The sequence below is a fragment of the Corvus hawaiiensis genome, chromosome 4 (genome assembly GCF_020740725.1).
Source record: "Corvus hawaiiensis isolate bCorHaw1 chromosome 4, bCorHaw1.pri.cur, whole genome shotgun sequence".
In the NCBI taxonomy this organism is placed as follows: Eukaryota; Metazoa; Chordata; class Aves; order Passeriformes; family Corvidae; genus Corvus; species Corvus hawaiiensis.
In genome coordinates this window covers 35,859,958-35,886,545 of record NC_063216.1, presented here as the reverse complement: position 1 = coordinate 35,886,545, position 26,588 = coordinate 35,859,958, and the positions used below count along the sequence as shown (strand labels likewise).

At 39.0% G+C, this 26,588-nt stretch overlaps 1 long non-coding RNA gene across 1 annotated transcript; it reads left to right on the top strand.

Moving 5' to 3' along the window:
- The first annotated feature begins 748 nt into the window (after window positions 1-748).
- LOC125324320 lies at window positions 749-25,245 on the top strand. The gene is made up of 4 exons (XR_007202928.1): window positions 749-906; window positions 1,927-2,003; window positions 14,169-14,251; window positions 25,179-25,245. It is a non-coding gene; the product is annotated as an uncharacterized LOC125324320 (long non-coding RNA).
- The last annotated feature ends 1,343 nt before the right edge of the window (window positions 25,246-26,588 follow it).

Here is a 26,588-nt window from a genome sequence, read left to right as displayed (position 1 = left end):
CTCTTATCATAAATGCTCTTCTTTTGCATTTATTTGTATCATTTTTGGTTTCTTGGTTGGTTTTTTTTAGATCTGCATACATAATAGATTAATTTATGAGCATACTGGGACACAGCTCCAGAAGACATAAATCATACATCCTATTGAAATTGCAGCATGCTGTGTTTTATGCCATTTCAGAACTTAGCCACTGATTTTCTTGACTCATCTTCATCTACCAAAATATATGAGGAACCCAAACTTTTCTGTGGAAAGAATTTCATTCAATATTTGGTTTTCCGGGATTCTGAGTAATTTCTGTACAAGTACATTTATTTTATTCTTATTTAACCCAGTTACTCAGCTCTACTGATGGTTAGTAAAGCTTTCCCAATATTGTACATGAGTATCTGCTGCAAATTAAGCCAATTACACTTTATTCTACTTTCTGTGAGACATCTCATGACAGTCTTCTTCATAGCACCTTTTGCGTACTTGAAGTGTCATCACTTCCTTCCTGTTCTCCAAACTGTTAATCCTCTAACCATTTTGCTTGCTACACTTTTTATCCAAATCTTATGATTATTCATTTATTCTTTTATTTGTGATTTTTAAGGTCTCTTCCAGTCCAAACCATTTATGATTCTCCCACAGGTTCTCTTAATTAAAGGGGGTACTGGAAGACTGCTCCAAAGTCACCACAAACACTTCTCTTCAATAAACACTAGCAGAACACAGTGAATCAGCTCTGATCAGATTGGAGCCAAGCTCCATTGTGTGTGTCTTGGAGGCAGACATCATCAGCAAAAATATACATATGGTGTGGAGGTTATTTCTGAACACTGCTGTATTTAACAGCAAATGAATGACACTGGACATCTACTTCAAATGTCTGGAGTACCAAATCTTTCTGAGACTTCACAACAAGTAAGTCATGCACAATGATTACTGATCTCCTTGAGGGATTGCAGGCTTGATCTCTTCATTTTTTTCTGGTGTAAATATTGCAGAATAAAATTTAGTATAAGGCTATGTACAAACTATTATAACTGGGTTTACAGAAGTAATTTAAATTGGATTGATTTAAGTCCTTTTAGCCTTGCAGAGATTATTTGTAAATGTTTCATGGGAAGGACAAATTATTTCAGAGAAATCTTGTGGTTTGTTTAATTTGGTCAAAAAAAAATATTCCTATCTGTTAATATGTCTGAAGTAAGAAATTATGGAGTAAATTTGCAATGCCATTGAGCCTGAGTTTTCCTTTTCACTGCTACAAAGAAAACATGGGTGCAGATTTTATAGCAATCCATTTCACATTAACCAATTACTGAGGGAACGTATTAATGCTGAGACATGCAATCAGGTGATTTGTCAGCATGAAAGAATAGCCAGGCAATTTTAAAATTGCTGCTCAACAGGACTGTAGAAGCATATAAAGACAACACAGTTTTTTTTCTGGCTTTGAAGAGACAGTAATCCAGATATTTACTTGTGAGAACCCTTCTTGGAGGGTGGATATGGAAAAGGCAAAGTAGTTGTATTCATTATATGTCGCAGTAAATGTCATTAAATGTAAGGCAGTCCAGTGTGCAAAAATATGTATGCCTTGAATATCTGAAAAGTTTATGCTTTAGCACATAATGCTATAAATAATGAGTGCTACCTGGGAATAAGCATCTCTTTTGAAAAAAAATACATCACGCAGATCATTGAATGTGAAAAAATTAAAATATTAAATAAATTAAAGGAGGAAATCAGAAACATAAGAAAGAAAAAGGGGGAAGGAGAGTACTAGATGGAGAAAGATGAAAATCCTAACTAAGCCTATTGCTTATCAGAGTGAGCCACTTAAAGTTATCCTCCCCTAGAACATATATTTTTCTGATATCTTCTCCCATTATTCACCAAAGAGACTTTAATAATATATACACTTGAACACTCCCACAGGGTAATACTTCCTTCTATTTTCACGCTGAGAAATTTCTTTGGTCACTCCTAGAACAAGGAACCTGTATTGTTACAAGGTAAGTCCTATGTTCCAAGTCTCTTAATTTAAAAAGTGGACTTTTTAAAAATCTCTGAATGACAGGCAAATGACAGAGTGGAATGAACACTGGAATAATACCAGTAAGTACTAGACTCCTTTCAAGACTGCGTGTGGCACAGAGGCCACTGAAAGCAACTTATCTTCTCACTGACCACTGCCAGACAGGGCTTGGGCTGGATATTTCAGCTGGTTGCCCTGTTGTAGTTTTTGGGTTTTTCAGAGGATGATAAGAACAGAAGAGTAAAAGGCTGTCAGTGGCATGTTGGAAAACTTTTGTAGCTTATGTAGAATGGGCCCTGATAGAAGCAGAAGTCTCATGGACTTTCATAAATTATCAAGCAAATCTGTTTATTAGATAGGCATTGCACTATTTTTTTTATAAGGCTTTTTCTTCAAATATTTATTTCCCATATTTAACAACTTTTATTTGGTTTATTTAAAAAATAATCCTGCTCTTTGGAGCAAGTTATTCACTAAGTGAATTTTTTTCCTCCAAAGTCATCCAGCTTTGCACATAATTTAAAAGAAAATATTTTTTTTTCCAAAAGCCACAGGAAGTTCTAAATGCTTATTTAAAAGAGGGCAATGAACGCTTCCCAGTAGGATGTAAAAGTAAAATAAATACCATTCCCAGTCACATATTGTTCAGATAGACACAAAACAGATTATATGAGAGGCCATGAGAAAACTCCCTTCATTAATGGGATGAGAAATTAAAATAGTTTGGATAGTATTATTGTAGTCCATTTGCTCATATTATTATAGTGCATTTGCTCAAGGCTGTTTTCATTATTTTCCAGATATACCTCTTTTGCCTTATGGTAGAACACTGAAGTACATTTTTCTCCCAAATAGTTTGAAAGGAAAATTTTTGTGTGAGTGTGATATTCTGAATTAGAAATATAGTAATATAGAGGATTTTTGCCACTGTTCTTTATTAAGAATAAATTACAGCAGAAAAGACTTAGAAACACATTTCCCAAAATAAGTGTCAATGGTCAGAAATAATTATTTTCCTCCAATCCCAAACTTTTTAACCAAATTCTTCTTTTTGCATTTTAAAGATTCTTTTCACAAACTATTGTTTCAGTGGGTGCCTAAGTTTAAAGGATGTTGCAAACTCCTTCATCTTATTGCACACAAGACATTTCCTTGCTTTATTTCAGTTGGTGTTGAATGGGACCATAAATAATTAGGTCAGTTTTGGGCATCAGCTCAGTTGTGCTTGTTCAGTGGAGCTGTGGGAAAATTCAGTACTTCTCAAATGAGACCACAGATCTGGATATAAGCATATATTTGGGGAATTGTACTAGAAAATTTAAGCTACTGTGAAATCATGTATGAATAAAACATTACAGGAAGAATAAGCAGATATTTAATGTACCGAAAAAGTGTTGGCTTGCATACACTTTAATAAAGATTTGTATTTTTATTTCCGCAGAACATGTTTAGAAGGACCACTAATTTCAATAATATGGATTTAGCCCAGATTAAAATTTTTTCCACTAATGATTAAGAAACCATTTCACATGTCCCAGCTCCAGTATATAATACCTTCTATTTCCTTGGCCTGACATCCTTCATGTAAAAGAATATTTTTGGAATAGCATGTAATATACTGTTGTGTGTTCGTGATGGCGAGTTTTATGTTATTACTGTAGGCAAAGTACCAGGCACTTATGGGGAAAACACGTTCAGTGAATTAGCTAGACAGAATGCACAGGCTTCTTGGCAGCTTTACTCTTTCACTTCTTGCTTTTCAATGTACTAGGAGTACTTCTAAATATCAAGTAGAAAAAGTTTTTATGCCAGAAAACATATTTCTGCCACCTAAAAAGTGGAAACAATAGAAAATGAAGGCTGTAAACATTTTAGGTTTTGACTGAAGTGTTTCTTATCAGGTATTTATCTAGTAACATGAAAACAAGGCTTATTTGTCATTTCAGTTCTCTAGGAGCCATTGTAAAAATCTTAATATTAAAACTCTATATGTTTAAGTGACATTTGAAAGGCTGATTTTTGAGTTCCATCCTCGCGACCTTTTAGGAATATGTCCTTTGTTTGCACTTAGCAGCACACATGGAAAGACAGGGATATTGACAAAGGCAACAACTAGAAAACAGCAAAAAATCCCTGGCCCTGAGTAACATTCTTGGCATATGACTTGTCTTTCAAAAACGGGTCATTTCTGCCTTTGCATTGCTCACTCTCAGGGATTTTAAAATATATTGATGGTCGTTGCAATTTCTGCAGGAGGTAACATTCAGAAATTTGAACCAACTTCCATGTGTATATAAGTTCAGTAAAAACAAATACAGAAAACAAAAGAAAAATAATATACAACATGTTTGAATACTCAAAAATATTTTGCCCTTATACACACCTAAATGTAGTGCTAACTCAGAACTCAGTCCTGGTTAAATACCTTTTAATTCCCATAGGTGTGTGCAATTTCCAGCTTATATTTGTTCATACAGGGATTTCTATGGACAGGTGCTGAATCTTAGGAACAACTTCACATTTTCTAAATATGCTTACAGCTGTTTGAGATTTTGGATATGATTCATGGAGACAGGCAACTCCTAGGATCCCACAGAAAAAATATTGCTTGCATTACTCTGGGTTAAAATTACACCCTATAATATGGTCATAAATATTAGTCAATCCACTCACTGTAAATATTAGGTAACATACTGGTTTTGACATGCACATTCATATTTCTTGATCCACCTTGTAGATATGTCCAAGTGTGGACACGAAATGAAATTGAAATTATTAGCAGGGAATCATTTTCTTCTCCTAAACACTAAAACATAACCCACATGTTATTAGATATATTGTCTGAAATATTAGCTCATTACTGAAAAAACCTGCTGGACCATATCTGTTCAAATCTGAAAACAAGGACATTTTCCTGGGGCTTGCTGATGATTTCCCAGCAGCTGAGTGCACCTTTCAATGGACTCTTTCTCTTTATTTTACTTAAAAGCCATTGAATCATTCTTCAGATTGCTGTGACCACATCAGTGTAGGTTTAAAAAAGGTGGTCTGAGCAAGGAATTGCATTTACATCCAGGTCTTTAACAAATAAATACTCCAGCTGTTTGCTGCTGCTACAGATCGGAACTGTCAAGATGTATCTTAATACTGAGGCATTTTATTTTTGACAAAATTTGGCCAGTAGCAACATTTTACCCAAGTCTCTTTCAGCTGATAAAATGATGAAAGTTGAAACTGTAAGAGCTATGGTCCTTCCCAAAAAATGGATTTCCTGGTTGCACAAGGAGTGGATGAAGAAGTCTGATTCGAGGCCCGTTGGGGTCTGCCCCTGGAGCAGTGCTGATGGCCTGTGGTGGGGCACCCCTCAGAGGGCAGCCCCTCTGTGCAGGGTGTGCATTCCTCTGCGGGGTGTGCGGGCCTGCCTGGGGTCACCTGAGCCAAACCTGCACCTACAGAAGGTGAATGAAGTGGAGATTGTGCCCTCACAGCTGCTCGTGGTGCAGGGCACTGCCAGGAGCTGAGCCACCATCCCCAGCACTCTGGGGTCCCTTCACATCTGCAGTGAAGTGCAAGCCACGTTCCCAAAGGACTACAGCCCAATTCATCAGGAATGGGCCATTAGGAAGTCTTTGTATTTATTTCAGTTGCGCAACAACTGCTTTTTTACAACTATTTCAGAATATAGCTTCCTTATTAGGCCATCCAAAAAATTAACAGATAAAGAATGTGGAAAACCAAACAGAAGGCTGCAAACTATTTGTGATTTCATGAAATATATGATTTGCCTGCTGATAAATGTTACAGACAGTAACATGCCTGTTTTAACACCATTAGAACTGCAAATATGCTACCTTTATAAATGTCCTTTGGAAGTGTTTTGCTGCTAAATTCTACTGAGCCTTCATAAACATCACTTGTAAACAGATAAAAAAGGAAAGTGTTTGGGTTTGCTAACTAAAATCATGTTAGCATTCTGTATGCTTCCTTAAAATTAATTAATCAACAGACAGCTGAAAAGCTAAGAGCAAAGATAAAAAATTGGGAGTGATTAACAGAAAGCAAATGAAAGGCAGTTTTAGGCATCTCTGCTACAGACAGTCATAAAATACTGCTTGTACTACAACAGTTGCTTAAATATTTGGTAGAATAGAGCAATTTATGCATAAGAGAGTATAAGTATAGCTGCAGTCAGGAAACTGTAAAACTAGAAAAAAATTAATTTAAATTGAAACCAGAAGTATGGAGACATCCTATTTTCCTTTTTTCTAGTGGAGGATTGTTTTTTCATATATGCATATCAGCAGGGAACCTTGGCCTCTCCATGGGTGTAGGGGTCTGCACCTTCTTGTCATTTTTAGGCCAGTTGCAAAGAAAGTGAACTGGCCCTGCTGCCCACGCTGCTTTGGCTGCAGCCCAGGACACATTTGGCTCTCTGGGCTGTGGGTGCACATGGCTGAGTCATGTCCAGCCTCTCATCCACCAGCACCTCCAAGTCCTTCTGGGCAGGGCTGCTCTCCATCTGTTCATCCCCCAATCTGGGCTGATACCAGGGGTTGCCCCAACCCAGGTGCAGCACCTTGCACTTGGTCTTGTTACACCTCATGAGATTCCCATAGACCCATTTCTTGAGCTTGTCCAGGTCCCTCTGGATGGCATCTCCTGTTCTTCAGGTGTGTCAACAGCACCATTCAGCTTGGTGTCACCACAATCTTCCTGAGGGTGCACTCAATCCTTTTGTCTATGACATTAATGAAGATATTAAGTAACACTGGTCCCAGTATGGACCCCTGAGGGACACCACTTGTCACTGCTGCCCATGTCTCTGAGCCACTGATCATTACCCTCTGGATGCAACCATCCATCTACTTTCTTATCCATCTAAGAGGCCAGTCATAGAATCCATTACTCTCCAATATAGAGGGAGGGATGATGGGGGAGGAAAATGTCAAAGACTTTACAGAAGTCCCAATAAACGACACCCTCATCCTCTCCCTTGTCCACTGATGGGGTCACTCAATCACAGAATACCACTGGGTTGGTCAGACAGGACTTGCCCTTGATGAATCTGTGCTGGCTGTCCTGAATCATTTTCTGGAAGCTGAGTAGAGTTCAAATGAATATTGCCTCTCTAAGACCAACATTTTTCCTTATTTCGGGAATGTGAAGCATTTATAGTAGTTAATGTAGTGAAACAGTTCTTGCTGTGATGAGTTCCAAATGAATATAGTGATCAGAGGTTCAAATTCTTCCTTGTCAAGAAAGGAGTTAAGATAATAGTACTCTCCAAACACAAGAGGCTAAGTTTGGGCCTCAAAAGGAAACAGAACTTGCATTCCTGTGAGAAAAACAGACAAACAAACTTATTAAAAATACTTTTGTCACAGCAAAAGTGCTTCTTGCAAGTAAGGCCAAGGGCATCTTTGAGCCTATAAGAGGAAGAGAATGCCAGCAGCAGTGACAGCCACTCTACAAGCCCCCTAATGCATCACTTCTGAAGAGTCAACTTAGTTTCCTTCCCATGTATTTCAGATTTCACATCTAATTTCATAACACTTTTTCTTTTCAGAAAAGCAACATAGTATTTTTTTAAAAACTATCTGAACTGAGGACAAAATGGCAGCCTTAATTATGAATGTTCTGCCTGGTTTTTTGGTTTAAAATACTTCCTGATGAAGTTTAAAGACATTTTGTGCCTCAATAACATGAGTACAATTTTCATTGTTTTGAATGACTTAGATGTCAGAGGATGGTCTGAGCATCTGTAATTTGAAGACCATATGTGAAAACATTCTCTAAGGAGTAATATCATATCTTTAGGCAAGAAGGTCATTTAAAATGAAACTTTCAGCTAATTCTTGCATACTAGTAGTAGTCAGTTCTCAAGACAGTAAGTAGACATGAAGGCAGAAAGTCCAGTAAAAACAGCAGAATAGGCACAAGTTCTTTGTAAACCCAGTATCATCCAAAGCCAAAGGAAAAATATACTGCTCTCACTACTCATGCAGCATTTCAACTCTTAAAAAAGAAAAACAGTACTTTGGTTTAGATGCTGCACTATCATCAAACAGCTGAGTTTGCAAGGTTTTTTATACTGAAGATAAAGAGGGAAGTATCTGCTGCTCTTTTTAGGAACTCCCTCTTTTCTGCTGTTTGCCTAAGTACAGTTACTGAACAGCAAGTTCTCCAAAGGAATGAGGTTTTGGATGGAAAACCATTGAAAAATAAAGTCATGGTTAATATATCAAGTGAAAAGACAAAAAAACCCCAAACTTTTTGCAAAGGCAAAACATTATGAGGAATTCCTATTCAATTGGTCTCGAGCTAGTGAAATTTATTCTTCTCAAGCCTGAATTTGAACTCATTATGTTACAAACCTTGTTCTAAGAAGGGACAATTGTGGTAGAAGGGATCAAATCACTGACACAGAAACAGGTTGTTGACCCTCCAAACAAACCAGGAACCTGTTACTGTGACTTGAAGAGGAGGAGGAAGAAGAGTAGGGTAAGATGAAGTAGCTGCCATGTGGCAGAGTGTCACCCTCCAGGAGTGTGAAGAAATTATGAGAGGTGTTTGTGGAGAGTGGGTCCTCTAAAGGCACCAGAAGCCCTCTGCTGCATTATATCCATGAGACTCACAGAGCCATACTCAAAAATTGTATTAAATATGTATAGTTGTTAGATGCTAACAGACAAGACTTACCAGCTGACTTCACAAGGCTTCTGGATGCTACATGGTTAAGTGAGAACTCGTATCATATTAAGAAAAAACAGCCATATATAAAAAAAAAAGCATAAATAATTCCCTCTAAAAATGCTGTCTACCTTCACATGTACCAGTATGGCAATGGTCACAAGACGTGTGCTTGAAGAACATTTGCCATGTATAGAATGTTGCTTTTCAGTGCCAGAGATCTTTAGTCCGTCTTTAAAATCCCATTAAAATTTTTCCAAACAATGGTGCAGAAAAGTGCAGAAATGGTGTAGGAAAAACAGAGGAGAGAAAATGAGGCAAGGATTCCTAAACAGAGACACAAGCAGAAATTATTTTACTTCTTGAATTTTTAATTAAATTAAAACTTTTTATACTAGCAAAAACCATTTTCCTGTCCTGTCAGCTATAAGTGCCATTCTTGTTGATTGGATTGTAGGAGGAGAGTATTAGTTTGCCAGACAATATTCAGTCTTCTTGCATTTACTAACTTGTTTGATTACTTTCTTAACCTGTTCTATCAAAATCAGGTCTCTAAAATAACTCATTTTAGCTTCAAATATTACTTTAAAATGCAAATGTATGGAAAAAATTTCCAGTATACTTTTACCACCTTTTGATCAGAAGAGGAATTTTGAAATATATTTCCAAGTATCAAAAAATGAACTTTTATATAAGGATTAAGTGAAGAAAATATGAGGAAGTTTTCTTCTTTTTTTTTTTTTTTTTGGCGCTTCAAAGCATTTTGCCACTCATAAGGATAGTGGTCACACATATCTGAACATTTTTGGCAAAGCTGCCTGCTACAAGCTGCATAATTTCTGCAATGCTCTTCCATCCTAAACTGATTATTCCAATTTGTGTTATTTCTGAGTGCATTGTTACCATGGTTTCTTTTTTTCCACTTGTGTTGCTGTGTGACTACATAGACACAAGTAACAGGCACACTGCTTACACTGTTGAATCACATTTAAATAATCACATTTTAAAGTGTACTGCAAACTATCTTTGCAAGCAGTACGGTAGAGGAAAAAATGCCAAGCCAAAAGCCTTCTCAAGTCTTTCAAAACAAGATGCAGAAGAAAATTTTTTGTAAAAAAAAAGCTGACATAGGAATTCTAACAAGTAGCTCTGCCAAAGAGTTCCTCTTATAAAACTGAAATACTTAAACTGCTTAGTTAAAAGAGGAGAAATTATCAGACATACAGAATTCTAATTATTCTATTGTTGTAGCTTATAGCATGCATCTTAAACAGTAGAAAATTGAGATGTGTTCCTGAGACAGGGTTCCCAAGCTCAGCCTAGCATGATGACCTACAGAGTAGTAATGTGGCTCCCACCAGTTCCTGGGGGAAGGCAGTGAGGACACTAACCTAGATGTGGAGCAGATACTGGTTTCTATTTAGCATCCAGAATGTACACTTTTAACACAGAGAAGCAGAAGGGGGACCCCATCTCCCTGAGAAGGTGTATGATCTTCTCAGTGGTACTTGTATTCACTGAGCTCTCATAGCTTCCCCAAGCCACTAAAAATAGTTTACTGAGAAACTAGAGTAGCTCCAAATCAGTTTTTCTGGTTGGGAAAAGCTGTAAGTAACACCCCAGAAATCAGGAAATCTTGAACCCAGGCTGGGTTTCCCAAAAACACTGGAAGGCCTTTTCCTAAATCATAGTTGAGTTTTGGCATGACCTAAACTTTGAGAAATCATTTTAGGAATTTTAGATTTTTTATCTACAGTCATATAGGGTGCTGCCAATGACAGGGAAACCAGTGTGAATGTCCCCTATATTTCCTTCTCTGCACTTCCAAGATCACTGTTATATTCAGAACAAAGATTAAAATCATTAGCTTTTCTCTCAAATGCTATTTGTGGTAGTTTCAGGGAGATATTTGGCAACTTAACACTAAGACCACAAGCCCTACAACTGAGGAGACAGGAGCACAGGAGAGGAATTAATGACCAAAGGCAGTACACAAGAAGAGGGATGTTCCCATGCTGGTTTTGCAGCTGTAGCCACCATCTCATGAAGCTATTGACTCGTTTCCTTAGTAAACTTTGCCCTTAATGCTGTCTATTCCTGTTCAAATTTCTCAGAGCACAGACGCCGCCATGCCCCATGACATATTTTGGTACGGAGCAAGTCTCTTCTCTGCTCTCTACATGCTGTCACTGTTAATTAAAAGAATAAGATAACCTTTTCTTCCCACAGCCAAAGCAAGAATGTGTCCTACAGCTGCTGATATTCCAGTTTAATCAAAAAAGCATACACACCACCAGTTTAGTCCATGTTCTTTCCATTAGTACACAAACCATCTGTCACTCAAACACCGGAGTTTGCTCTCAAAAATCTCTGGAATTCCCATCTGCCATGTCCACAAGTATGAAAGCTAAATTTCTCAGTCACAGCTGCAGGATAATTTTCAGCAGTTTTATCATAAATTCGTAGATGTTAGAAACAATTCATGCCCTGAAAATGGAAATTATTTTAAGTAAGATTTGTGAGATTTGAGAGATAATACAGCTAAAGGTAATTCTATTAATTGCATAACCTTTGGGTTTAACATGATGGAAGTAGAAGAATTTAGTCATAAGTGCCTCATAGGGACAATATGGTCACAGTTTGCCTTTTTGCCCCTTCTCTCTAATTCAATTCCTAGTTCTAATCTCAATATTAATGTATTAAATCAATGTGATAGCATCACTGATTCTTGGGGTGCTCCTGCACAGGGCCAGGAGTTGGTCCTGATGATCCTGATGGGTCCATTCCAACTCAGCATATTCTGTGACTCTGTGATTCTCCCAAATATACCAGGCACCATAATTGTATGCTATTACAGCAGTGGAGCACTGTACTGCTTTTCTCATGGAACTTGGCAACAGAGGTGCTGTGTGACACACGTGTCAGCCAGTGAGCCCTATAAATCCCAATAGCATTGTCTGGACCTTTTGGTGAATACAACCCTCTCTTGAAAACTGAGAAGATCACTAGACTGTTCTGTAGGAGTGAAGTCGTCACCAAACCCGGGTTTCCATGGTTAAAAAAAATATTTACAGTTCATTTGCTTATATTCAAATATACTACTTCTTCCCAACCACTAAGAGATTCTGAACTGATTTATAATTTTTTCTACTAACTCCCAAAAACTGCAACAATAGATCTATTAAGAGAAGGGAAATGGTGGAAAGTGAATTTCCACATTAAGAAATACACTTCAAAAATGATATTTTCCATTATTTCCTCACATCTAACTGTGCTAGCTATCAATAAGACACCCAAGGGGATTCTGGAACTGAAAAAATTAAAAAGATTGATTTCTTGTTTATTGATTCATGGTTTATTTATGTGTTAACAATGGAGAATGAATACACATTAACATCAGAAGGCAGCCCTGGAAGAATCACAGCTGCAGATTGCTGCTAAAAGCATCTACTCTAAACAGAAAAGATAGGCTCCTGAATGGGTTTAAAAACAAAAACATTACCCCTGGAGTGGCAGCAGACCTTAGACCAGTGATAGTGTCAGAGAGAGAAGTGATACCTGGGAGGAAAACACTAAGTAAAAGCAAAGATAAGAAAAAAGGGGACATTGAAAAGAAGAGGGGATAATGAAACAGTGTTAGAGGAGAGGCAGCCGTTTCTTAGGTGGAGGCAAGTTAATGGTAGTTACAGGTCCAAATCTCCCCTAGGTAGGAACATCTCCAATCCTCACAGGACCCTCCTTGGGCTGCATCTGGAGCTGCCCTTGTTGCTGAAGTTTCTGGCTAGATCTTGCCTCTGAATTTCACCCTGGAGGATGGGTAGGAAAGGAAGAAGATGACCTGAATTTTAGGTTTCCCAAAAGTCTCTTTTGCATGGTTCTAGGGTCAGAAAGATACTTGGGAATTCAAGAGTTAACAGTTGGGCCCTGTCATATCCCTTCTCCTCCAGGACAGCTGCCCATGCCATCTGGTAGAAATGTGGTTTCTACCTCACACAAAGTCTCTCTCTCACCACACAGTTACTACAAGACCTGTTTATTCCACTGCTGTAGCATATTCCCTCCTTTGCAGTTTTCTGTTCCCACCCATCATTTATTCATAACAGATGACATTGCTGCTGGAAAAATGTATTGTGAAGGTGTTTTCAGCCTTTGTAAAAACTCTAAAATATGTGCAGAAAGTCCATTATTAGCCTAGGTTTGTATAAAGCCTTCCCTCCCTCTTTTATTGTTTCCTTTTGGTATCCTTCCATGTAGCAAAGTCTACATACACATAACCCAAATATTTAGGACCCAAAGCTCTCAAATGCAATCCATGCCTGTTCATTTTCTTTACAGAGAGTAAGGCTGTGATTAGACATGAAATAACTGTAGATAATAAATCTGGTCCCAAGGACTGAGTAATCTTATTACAAGTGGGAAATGACGGTTTATTCATCAACATGTGGAGTGCCTTAAAAGTGCTGTAATAGCCAAGCTAATGTAGAGAGGCAGGGAAAGTCTGCTTGAAGAAAAGAAGGAACCTCTGGTGATGTTTTACATATGTAGAGACTTATGCTGGAAAAAAGAATAATGTACCTTATGTCCACTCTGGAAAATAGGCTAATTATGAAAATATTTGGGATGTGAGGCCTGCATAAATGCTTTCCATTAATACATCAGGTCTGTTTTAATGTTCTTAAAAGAGGCAAGAAGATACGTTGTATATGGTGGAAAGGAGATATAAATTCACTTGGAAGTGCATTTTCTTTCTGCTTGGAAAACCTCATGGTGGGGTGTCAGTCTGGTGTCATGTGAAACGCAAGATTTACTTCCAAAAGGGTTTTCTTTTGAGCTAGTTGTGGTGTGCTAGTACAATTCAGTTTGGGACAAAAGGAAATCTGTGCAATTTTCCGGAGAAAGAATCAATTTTTCTCCAAAGCTCTTTTCTTTTTTGCATGATTCAATACAATGCCTATAATGACAGCTGTTTCCACTGGGATGGGGTCTGCAATATCAGTCGAAAAGAACTTGTAACTGTTGACACTCAGCATGATTTTAAGAACCTTGATTGCCAAACTATAATGCTTAATTATCACATTTTTTCTTTTTTCATCTGTGAAGTGTGTGTGCAATTTTTTAATTCACACAATGAAATCTGAACAAAAACTAGACCTTAAGCTGTCCTTTGTGGGGTTTTGTTGGTTTTTAAAATGACTGGCTGTGGAGGAGTGTTTGCTTTAGGGGTCAGAGGTGGTATTCATTCATCAACAGTGCAGGAATTGAAATGAAAATTTTATTGGAAAATAAAGCACCATGAACATTTCTCTCAGAGCTAAATTAAATGTCGGCTTTATACCTGTCAGCCTACATTTTTCATTCAGTAATCACAAAGATGTTCTGAATGCTGCTAGTATTTGAGCTAGTTTCTAAGCCTTGAACATTTGAACTGTTCTTCGTTCTGGCAAAATGGAAGAAACCATTGAGCTCCTTCCCAGAAAAAGATGACTGGCACCCTCAAAGCCAGAGCTCCAGATGTCTGCAATGCCTCAGCAGAGGGTGAGTAACACTGGGAAAATTGTCTCCACAAACTGATGAGAGTACAGAATTGGGTGTTTTTTGGGTTGAAATTGGCTGATTTGTCAGAATGAGATAGAAATTAAAAATACAAGCTCTACAGTTTGCAAAAATCAGTCTAATTTTATGAACTTTCAGGGTAAGTATGAAACCTTCGTTCCTCTGTAGCAAGGAGCAAAATTCTGAATTACTTCTAGTACAGAAAGTTATCACCCTAATATTTGATAAAAATACATATTAAAAAATAAAAATAATGTAGCAGTGGTAAGGCAAATACCAAAGAAAAATAATCACCAGAAAAATGATTTAATGGTTTCAGCAAATTGGCATCAAACTAAGAATTGACCAAGACAGTGTTTTAATAGCTTTCCATTAAGCAAAGAATATGGGACATTTAAAACCAGGGAAGGAGACAAGACAATGTCACCACCGTGACAGTTCTGAAGCTTGTCAGTAAGTTTCAGATGAAGCAGAAAAAAGCAACTCGAGGGACCTTCTAACTTTCATCTCATGTTGTAGACTAGATGGTTGAGCTAATACTGCCCTGAGGCTGCTTACAGCACCCTGATGAATGCAGCAGTAGTTCAGAAATTTAGAAGGTGTTTCGTTTAGTGGTTTGTTAGCAGCATGCTGAACCAGTACAGAATACAGAAGGATATGCTGGCAATCACAAGTATGATTCTCTTGTTTATGAAATAGAAAAAGATGCTATAAATAAATGTCTGAGAAGCCCTGGTACTTACTGCTTAAATGCTTGAGCTGGTCTAGGCAATAAATAAATAAATATTGTTACTCTTTTCCAAGCTGGTGGGTAGAATGCTCTCGCAATGTTTCCAGTACTTTATGCCTATGGCTTGGTCATAGACCACAAGTAAAACTTTTCCATGAGCAGTTTGGAATTTCCACTTCCGCACAAAATTGGGAAATGCAGTCATCATTAGCACAGGAGGAAAAAAAGGAGTTTCAAGAAACTTCTGTCAAACTCCTGCACCACAAAATTGTTTGTCTTTGAGTTATTTTGTTTTCACACCGTGTGTGTCTCCTGTAGCACTCCTTAACTTGTAACTGCAACTACAAGAGCACAGCACCATCCATAACGTGACAAACCCGAGGACTTCAATCCATATAGGATCTAGAGCATTCATGAAAAGAAAATGTCTGGGGCTGTTGCACAGAGGTCCCACAGGACCTCAGAAAGTGAAGTAATGGTGGAATGATCAAAGTGGAGTCTGCGTGGGGAGCGGAGGACAGCATGTGAGAAAGATGGGACAGCTACAGTGACAGAGCAGGAACAGGGAAGGTCTTGTTTCATCTGGCATCAGAGCTACCCATGGGAGCTTTGGTCAGGCTTCTTGGACAGCCAGGGCAGGGAGAGAGAGGTTTTTCTCCTTCTGCCTGCTTCTCCCCATTTGATTTTCTATACCCAGTTCCCATGGTGCATGGATGAAACAGAGGAAGCAATAGCCTGTGTGGGCACCACAGGACTGCAAGGCAGCTGCTCCCTGCTCTTGGCACACCTACAGCAAGCTTCACCTACACCACGTACCATGGGCAGCTGAGCTACTGTGCTGCTGGCACTCCCTCTGATGACCATCCTGACTGCTCTGAGCATCATGGCCTCCATGGCTTCCTCCCTTTCTCTTCTTAGTGTCAGGTGGAATGACATCTTCCAGCACTGGCAGGTTTTGGGGGCTGTCCCTGTAATACTTTCTTGAGACAACGTCTTAGAAGCAGGTGGTTGGAAGGTACCTCAAGAGGGCAGATGTTCAGCTCATCCTTGTGTTTGGGGGCAGCTTCAAGCATACCTACACCATACAGACATCTGAGCATTTGGATGAACATATCTTAGTGTTTAAAGGGATTCTGAAATTTCTCTAAGTAATCATACAAATTCTCAATTAATGACTGATCTAAATCTGTCTTGATGCAAAATAAGCCAGTTTGTGCACATCCTATTCCCTGTGATGCAGGAACATAATCAGTCACTGTTTTCTGTGTAGCTGTCTTGGCATACTTGTTATCATTTGCTTTTTCAACTTCTTATTTCCAGACTAAACAAACCCAGTTTTCTCGTATTTTCCACATAAGTCTCATTTTCTGACTGTCTGTTTAATAGAAGACCACAGACCAGCTTATGGGCTTAATTTTGAAATCCAGGACTGAGCTTCTATTATCTATATGCTAGAAATAACAAGGTAATATCAAACACTGCAAGACAAGTGACAGAAATTTCAGAAAGGAGTTTCATATCTTGCTAGCATCTAAAAAGCTCTTATGTGCAAAGGGATTTAGTGCTCTGAATAGTTTCAAGCAGGTAAGTGGTGAATATACCAGGGAACTTTGGAACCAGCATGTTTACTATTGTGAAAAATAATCTCTCTTCCCAGAATCCTTTCTCTCTCTCTAGAGCTCTCCAGACAATTTCAATTGCATGAAGTAAGGGAAACTTATGTCTGAAAGCAGCAAACTGAAAAGATACATGATCTCATAAGTTCCTACTCAATCTGTCCCAGTGTTTCACATATTACAGCAAATCTCTTGCTCGGCATTTACAAGAGATACTTCACACTTTGTGGCACAATTGCACTTGTTGCTTTACCTTGGGTGGTGCTTGTCATTGATGCTGCAACTACTGTCAACATTTAACTGTACTGATATTGTAGAGCATTTTCTGTTTCATAGTTCCAATCAGGATGTGTAATTTTACCCATTTGAGATCACCTTTCACCCATTTTTTGATCTTGCTCTTGCCTAGAAACCATGAGCACCAAACAGCAAGTGTGCCCATGTTGGCAAGAGTGGGCAGGAGCCTTCTCAGGGACCTGTCAGCGTAGCTCTGCAGCAACTCCTTGCAGAGGCAGGGCTGATCCAGCCAGCCCTGCTGGGCGAGTCGTGAAAATGGCAGCTCGCAGTGAAACTCTTCCAATCCACAGCCCAGCATGAGGTGTCTCCAGAAGCTTGCCATGGACAGGCTGTTTCTCAGAGTTTGCCAGAGAGCTTCCCCCAGCATGAGTGGAGCCTCTCACTGAATAGGGACACTGAGAGGAGTCAAGTGGGGAGCCACAGTCCCCTCCCTCCTCTGTGGGTTGCTCCACTGACAGCTCCACCAGTGCCACAATGACAGCAAGATGAGACGACGTTTCCCCGTCAGCCCCAGATCAGCACAGTGGAGAGGGATAAAAGGATCCTCCGAGTGTGACAGAAAGGCATTTTCTAAACCCATCACAGACTGGGAACAGCAGGTTAGTGAGGAGGTGCTACTGCCATCTTTTACTGACATATGATCACGCTAAGTCCTGGAGGGAAATGCCAAGGATAACATACTAGATGTCTTAAGAGACTTGCAAGGGAAAGAGATGTCTGATCCAGAAAACGTCATGAACCTTCTTAACAGAGTTTCCACCTTGTGCTGCATTAAAAAGCAAGTATGGAGCTCCATGTACTGTTGGGCCAAGCACTGTTCCTACTCCAGAGTGCTTAGTGAGCTGAAGGAGAAATCCCTGCTCTCACTGGATGAAAATCACGTGTTTCTCCCAGGTTTTAAGCACCTTCCACCACAGTTAATTCTGTGTTCCTTCAGAGGTCAGGGCGCTAATCTAATCTTTCTAAGGCAATATGGTTGCTACTGGGAGACCTAATTACCTCTACTCCTTCCAGTTTACATTTTTCTGTGATGAGGGGTTAGGAAAACAGGGAAATGCCTACATTTTGTACTTTCTAACAAGGTTTTTGAGGTAAATCACAAACATGTAGGTAGTAGTATAGTATAGCAAATTAAGACGCTTGGAAGAGAAGAGTAATTTGAGGCTGCCACACTTCTTTTCAGCCCTGATGTACAGGTGTCTGTGCTAAGTGATGTACTCAAGATGTGTTGGATCTACTTACTATGCACATTTTACAATATTAGCTTTGGCAGAGTGCATCTGATGATTTGAGGACAATGACGATGAGCATAATTGCTCACCTAGGAAGCAGACACAAAGTCAGTCCAGAGCTTTTCAGACCCATGGGGTTGCACCATGTAGTTGCTTAGAAACATACCTGAGATTTTGGATGTATGGCAGCCTGGATGGAGTTTCTGAATGAGAGCAACCACATCTCATCTGCAGGCACAATCAAACGGCTGTTTATCTGATAGCAAATCTGTACAACCCATACAAATACTTCCAGAAAATTTCATGTTTGATTAAAAATTGATATTGAACAGAAAATACAAATAGATGGTCTCTCTCCTTCTTCATCTTTCCTTCCCTCCAAACAAGTTACCTGCAATTTGCCTATTTTTTTTCAGTTGTTTCCTCCATCTCCCCCTTACCTTCCTTTGTTCCATCTCTTCTTGTGCTATTAACTCTGCTGAAACCAGCTAGCATGTAACAGGAGGTTGTTCTTTTCAGCATCCTCTGTTGTAGAAGATGCTAGAAATAAGAGACATTTTAAGGTTTTCCTGGATTGTGGAACTGTCATTCAAGCAGGTCATGTCTAGGACATCACTAAAATGAAATCCTGCAGTTTTTTCAGACAGTTTTGTTTTTTGGCTTGGTTTATCTGATCCATGCACCTCCAAAGACTTTCTCTTCTCAGAATATGTCATCTAGGCCACCAGCATTCTTCCAGTTGTCCATGCCTTACCTTTAAATGACCTCTTTTTCTAAAGATTAAATCCATATGATCTTTCTTTCTTTGTTTCTTACCTTGTTTTTCTTCAGTTTCTGACAAAACTGGAGACAGGAGGAGGGCACTGTTGACCCTTGACCGGTTTCTGTAACTCAGAACACATCTGGGAAGGAAGAGCAGAGTGATCTCTGGTTCCAGCCACATCTGACATTCCCCTACCTCCCTCGCCTGTTTCCTTCCTCCTTCTGCTGCCCTGAACTCCCAGACCCCTCCTTTACCCTTTAGCTGCTCCCTGACTTTTAATTCTTTTTGTTATTCTCCGTCTCTGCGCAGTTCCTCCTTCTTTCCCAAAATTGCTGCTGGGTATTCACCCAACACTTCCCATCCAGCACATACATCTTGCACTTTCTTTTCACAACCAGCTTCTAGTTAGCTGGAAGACTCTGATTACATTTCTTCAATGCACATATATCCCCTTCAGCAGAGCTGCATTTTAGTGAAACGCCTGCAGACATTTCTCAAATTTCAGTCAAGAGCAAGGTTCAGATTTATATTGCTTGGGTGTGACATGGAATCAGCAACCAAAGTATGTTCCCTTGAGCAATTAAGTTCATATAACCCCTGGCTCATGGGCAGATATTTGCTGGGATATTCTGCCTGCCTGCCAGTGCTCGCTTTAATTCATCTAGTGCCTTACAGCTAAGCATAACTCTCAGCAAAGACTAATCTCTTTCCGTTTTTTCTTCTTTTGTTTATTCTTGCCTTTTTTTTTTTTTTTTAATTTAACAAAAAATGGCTTTCCTGGTCTTGTTTTTCACGGAAGCAGCAGCTTTGCAGTGAGCATCTGAGAGTTCCTGGGGTAGGAGTGAAGCCAGGCTTTGCTCTGTGGGCAGTTACATAGCGATTCGCATGTAGACACAGCAACAGGTTTCATGGTATTTTATCCAGAAAGTTGTATCTTAAGAAACTTTTGCTTATTGAACCAGGTCTAGACCACAAAACCAATCTTGCATCATGAGAAATTCTAGACAAGACCAGAAAGAGTTTATGGTCTTACATGAAAAAAACCCAACTTGCAGACGTAAGGAGTTCTCCACCTTAGTTACAACAAAACTGGCAATGTACTATAATAAAACACTTGAGGGCTCTGGCAATCACAAAGCAGAAACATAAATGCAGTCCTGCTTTTCTAATATAAGCACTATAAAAACAGTTCTACTGTAATGGGTAAAAGAGCTGTTAGATGAGAGCATCTTTGATTAAGAAATCTTAGACCACATCAGACTACCCTATTGTCTCTTAACAACTACTTTCGGAAAAATTACAACATGGACTGGTCATGCCAAGTAGGACACTTTAAGATGACCAGCCACTATCACTGCCTTCCCTTTGTGATCTGGGACTGGGAAGATCAGCTTCAAGAGAGTCCTCGCTCTTTCTTCTTAATGACTCACAGATGACTTTGCTGGCATTTCCTGCAGTTCCTCCCAGAAGAAGTTTATGAAGTGTTTAGGGTTCAATTATTGCTGAATCAGTGCATCTCCATTCAACAGGAAAAGAGAAATGCACTTCCATTATCATCTTGCACTGAGGTTAATTAAAAACAGCGCTTCAGCTGGTTGCAGCCTGTTTGCCAGTTGTATTTTGTCACATTTTGCAGTGATATCTGAAAGCAGTGGTTCTGCTCGTGTGTTTCTACACATGTGTATGTATTCTGGGGCCTCATTCCCTCATGTCCTATAATTCACCCAAACATTGGTATCAAGGACAATGTATCCAGCCATCTTTCCACAGCAGATGTGATCTCATTTCTAAAAGAGGTCAGGAAAACCTTGCTGCAAAAGAGCAGGTCCTGATATTCTTATTTCACAGTTGTGGCACCTCAGCTACTTTCAGAAAGCCACCTCCAGTATTGTCCTCAAATGGGACTGTCTGGTTTGGAATATTCTTGAATACTTCCTGTTAAATGGTAATCCAGAAATAAAATCAAAAAACCAAAATTTTCACCACATATATTTTTCAGGGCTACACTCTGAGGTTTTTTCAGAAATATCAAGCTGCCACAGTGCTGTGGTAGTTTTTTCAGAGGTCCTACATAAGAACCAAAACCCCTGCTTGTACAGTCCCCCCACTGCCTTCTATCTGGTTTTCTTGATTGTTCTTGGACATTTGAAAATGCCTGCTGAAACTTTAATTACAACTGCAGTAAATGTTAAAGACTTCTGCAGTTAAATTGCTCACATAGCACTGATTTTGTTTTGGTTTTTTTTAATATGAAAACAATCTATATTCCACAGCCAATTATATCTGCCTTAAATAAAGTTCAGAGCAGAGAAAGACCTTGATCACTGATGGTATTTAACTCCCTTTAAGCAGCCAAATCACAGAAGTACAGAGGTAGATAAAGAAAGGCTACTGGTAATCCACAAAAATGTTGAAAACGAATGCTTGGTCGGCCTATCAGTCTAGTATCTGTCCATAGTTCATGTCATAGAGTTAAAGACTGCAGCTTGCTGTTTCTCCAGAGTGCTGGTTTTACACAGGAGACAGTGGTGAAGGTTACTCAAAATGCAGACCCTCCCTTCAAAGACAATCCTACTGATTTTTATCCTGAGAGGGGTTGATCAGCCCCGGTGTGACAGTGGGGAAAATCTTCTACCATCCAAGCTCATATGATGGAAGGTATGAAGAGCATTAAGGGAGTGGCTTCAAGAATGAAACTGCAAGAGATCAAAAGAACACCGTTTGTATTTGTCTTTAGTTGAGACTTGACTTGGATACCGCTAACAGAACTGCTTTGATCTAGAATCTTTTATTACTGCAGAGAACAAATGCAAGGAAGAAAATATTCATTTTAATTACTTTTCTCTGTTCCTCTCCCCTGCCCCAGGAAAGTGAACAATCCTGATTGTGAGGTAGTTCTGGAAGTGAAGCTGTGTACTGTATTTCCAAGTTCCTTTTTTAAACTATATTTCTAGCAACCAGCCACAAAAGTTATAGATTGTTAAAAAAACCCTGGGTTTGGGCTCATGCTAAAATGAAAGACTGATTCTCTAGAAATCCCTGAGGCAAAGCAAACTGTGCCAAGCATAATTTTGCATCCTTGCTGATTGTCCTCTTTGTCCAGTGCAGTCATTCATTTGCTCTATCACATGCTCCAAATTGTAAGAACAGTATAAATAACATTTATCAGAACACTTCTGGCCTGTGACTGCCAATGACTATGTGGGTTTCTCTGGAAGTTTCCATACTTTTTTTCTTCTCTGCTCCAAAAGACATTGCCTGCTTCTATTTTTGAAAGGAACTGAAGTGTTATTCCTGTAATTGCAGAGATGATTACTGTGTCATTAATACTTTATCTTTCTTCTTATGCACAAAGATATCTGGAACATATATGTATATATTTTTTTTTTGTTAAGGATGGCTTTAACTGGCCAGCAAATCTAAGTAGGAGCCACCTGATTTTCCAGGGATTTGAGCAACACAAACTTGTATTTGAGGCTTTGAATGGGATAGGGCTGAGGCAGATCCTCTACTCCACCCACTTTATAAGTATGATTTATTAGCAAATTTTTTCCAGTAAAGCTTCCACTGCAGATCAGAAGGTATCCTTTTTTAGTTTTAGAAATTCCAAAAAATATACCCTTTAGCCTCAGTGAGACAGAAGACAGAGTAAGAGATGCAAGATGCTTCCATCAGGGCCACAACGTCATTATACTTTAAATTACTTAAAAGGGAAAAAAAAAGCAGCTCTTAGAATAAAGCCATACAGGCTTTCTTCTAGTACTAGGAATGAGCTGGATAAAAAATCCAGAGAGGAACTTGATTTCTTTTACATTTGGAAGCCCCAGTGGTTCTACAAAACCTTGACCTCTTACAATCTTCTGTCCAAGCTTTCTTATTTACTCCTCTCTGTCCTTTCTGTGATAGCTGTCACCCTTCAATAAAGTGCGATCTTTTCCGGATTAAAACTATTGGCCTGAAGACTCCCATAAAGTGGGTCTTTTGAGTGATGATCCGTGGTGTCATGTAATCTCATATTCAGATACAAACAAAGTAGCAAATAAGCAAAGGAACAAGAACATTTTATGTTTTTAAGGTGTAACAGAGGAATAAATAACATGTAGTTTCACTATGTCTACTTTAGTGTTTGGATCAGCTGCTGCCAGAGTAGGAGCACAACATTCAGGGCAGCTCTATCCCAGAGCACGTAACAAGATGACAGGGCACATGGGCCAACAACCATACAGGAACTTCCATTTTTAAAACCATGACTGAGAGGGAGGAGTCTTCACAAACACTTGGTTCTAATTCACTCCATTTTGGTTCAGACACTGGCCAACTGTACTACTCAATTTTCTTCTTATTCTGGTTCTGACAGCCACAGACTCCCTCAGTAAATGCCAAACAGGAACTGTGATGTAACTAATAAAGTCTGAGTCTTCATTCTTTCCGTGCTGTTTATGTAGTGGACTTTTGAATAAATTCAATTTAAAATAAAGCTCCATGGATTGATCTTGGCAGTTAATCACAGGATGTGAGCAAGAAGGGAGCTTCTACTTCACATTTCTTTAGTTGCTGAATCCTATTTCCTAACAACTGTTCTTCTACTACTGCCAAAGTCCTGAAGCAGATCTCTCTGAAGAAAATATCTCTACATGGATTTGGGGGGAAATGGGCTTCTTTTCCTCACTATGATATTGAGGTTATATCACTGTACATAAGAGAAAGACTGAAGTCACTCCAGAGTTATAAGGGGCCCTGCAAAACAATTTACAATGATATTAACCCATGGAATTCTTTCTGGCAGCTGTTTCTATGGAGAACTCTCAACAAAGAGAAAGGAAACATGAAGAATTTGGGGCAAGTTTTACTCAGTCATATTTGAGTTTAGACTTGCAGATTTTTGTGCTTTTCCAAATAGAGTTTGATGGCATCACTAATGTGTAGCATAACAGGAGACAGAGACCAGCTGTGCTTTGAGAGTTAATCCCATAAACTGCTTCCAGAGAAGGTCACATTCAGAACCCTGAGGGCTTCCAATCTGTTCAGACTTGAAAGGTATGTCAAGGAGGAATTGACTTTAAATCATCCAATTTTAGCATGCAGTTGGGCCCCAGCACTGTGAATCCCCCAAGCACACAGCAAAACACCAGAGGTCTCGAATTTTGCCTCTCCAGGAGGATATATGTAATAACCAGAGATACACAACACTTAGTGATTTATTTGACACAGTACCTCCTATGACCTTTAAGATAAAAAGGTGCATTTCCTCTCACAACAGTTGTATTGCTTGCAGTACAGTACTGTGTACAGCATGTAGGGCTCTGATTTAACTCCCATGCTCTGTGAGTGTTTTAAGGCAAAATGTCTCTAAAACTGCTGGACAAGAGCTCACATCGTTTCCACACACATATTAAAATAAAGAGGGGAGGGAAGGGAAGGGAAGGGAAGGGAAGGGAAGGGAAGGGAAGGGAAGGGAAGGGAAGGGAAGGGAAGGGAAGGGAAGGGAAGGGAAGGGAAATTGAAAGTTCATTAGAATATTATAACTGTATAGTAAAAAGCAGCTGTCAATACAAGATCTAGGATCATTTTACTCAATAAAGGCATATGTAGAAATCCAAGGAAGTGTCATACAGCCCCTCTTTTTACTTGCTTTTAGATTGCCTAGAATTTTAGCAATCATCGCTTAGTAACCAAGGTAAAATATCCAGAAAATTCAGTAAAGTTCATTCTTTCTAAGGTTGTGATGTGCTGCTTATTAACAGATAGTCCATCTCATTTAAACCAGAGGGAAACTATTAGTAAAAAGATACTTCTCTATTAATCAAAATGAGACACCATTTCACGAGGACTGATAAAAATACGACTTCCATCACAGACAGCGAAATATGACTGGGGAACTGTCCCAGAAAAACTCCACTGTTCTGAATGAGATATAATTCATTCTTTTATTATTCCTTTTTAACACCTGAGTTGCCCCAAAACAGAACAAGAAACTTCATGTGGGGTGTTTGAAAATCTTGTCTTATGCATAATTGCTTTTCACAAAGACCGACAGACCTTGTTCACAAGTTACACAATTACAAGTTACAGTGCTAAGGGGAAAGGACTTTCATTTCATCTAACTTCCTTTATCTATGAGTGAAGCATCCAAAGTAGTCAGATATCTATGCAACCTTTCTAGTGCATGGAGAGGGTTAGGCTGTTATAGGAAGTGATTCACCCTGTTAATCATACAGACCTATATTAAGATGATTCAATGACCATGTTGCTATGCAACTTCTTTCCACAGGCCACAGAAGAAGCCTAGATGGATAGCTGAGATTGGATATTTAAGATCCATAAACCAAATCCCTAAGGTACTGGAAACCCTTTAAAATCTGTCCTTTGCACCATCTTGCCATCCCACCCAGCATGGCAGTGTTAAGCTCTGAGGAACAGTCACTATTTTAACATCAATACCTTGCACCCAGGTCCCACACCGCCCCCCCGCCCCCATTCACATAGTGTTTCTTCCACTTGCTGTACCCACTCAGTGGCAAGAACTAGGCCTTCACCAATTTATAAAAGGAAGGCAGTAATTATACATCTCACGTGTCCAGGATTTCCATCCTTTACATATATATAGCCAGGGTATACAGTGTAGTTAGGGTAAGGACAGTATCTGAACAAGTATTTTTACTTAGGGTGAGGCTAAGTAGCGTGACGCTACTGCTTCAGAAACATTTTTCTGTGAAGTTATTTTATACTTGTCTGTCTTCAGAAAGTGAAAGTCCACGGCTTGTTTCTTCTTAAAATTTTCCAGAATATGAGTATTTATATTTAATGATTATTTATATATATATATATATAATGAATATTTAAGCCTGTGCTTTAGCATTCTCCTTAACGAAGATACATTCATCTGTCAAACACTCTTCCAGAATCCTGAAATCAGCTTTGGTATTGGGTTTTCCTTTATCTTAAGACATTTAAAAAATATCCTAAAACATCCTAAACTTTATAGGTATTGCAGCCTTTGATTGTTATCTTTAATGGCAACACACTGAGATTTTGACTTTTCCTCTGTTTCCGTGAAAATGACATGTTGAAAATGTTGACACTTCAGTTGGCCAACTTACTTTTTGTATTTTGAAATTTGCAAGCTCAGAAATACAACTGAATGGAATTGCATTTCTTGAGGTTTTATAATGGTCCTAAGACATCATAAATTTTCTCCTTATGCTAAAGAGCAGTAGGAAAAATCACTACATCCCTTCTGTAGAGCTGAGGCTTTTACCCCTCATTTGACAAGCTCAAGTTCAAGGATCACTTGGGACTAGCCCTGGGACTAGCACACAGCTCTTGCACTGCAGTGTGTGCTCTAACCACCAGGCAACTGGGTGTGTGTGGGAGCTCTCTCTGTTTTCCTCTTTCACACTTAATCAGCAATTCTATCCTGAACATAAAAAGGCTGTCTTAATAAATTTTGTTTAAATAGCGGATTCCTGTGGAAAGACTCAGTGACAGCAAACAGATATTTTCTGACCAGGAAAAATATCTTGCTTGTAAAAAGAGGTTTTCTGACAGCTATATTAGGGCAAGGAAGGTTAATTCCACTTTTCAAATTAGCTGGGTGTGCTATTAGGATTTATCCTTTGATATATCAGCTCATACTCTAATGGATCCCCTCATACCTTCTTTGCAAAATTCCATTTGGGTT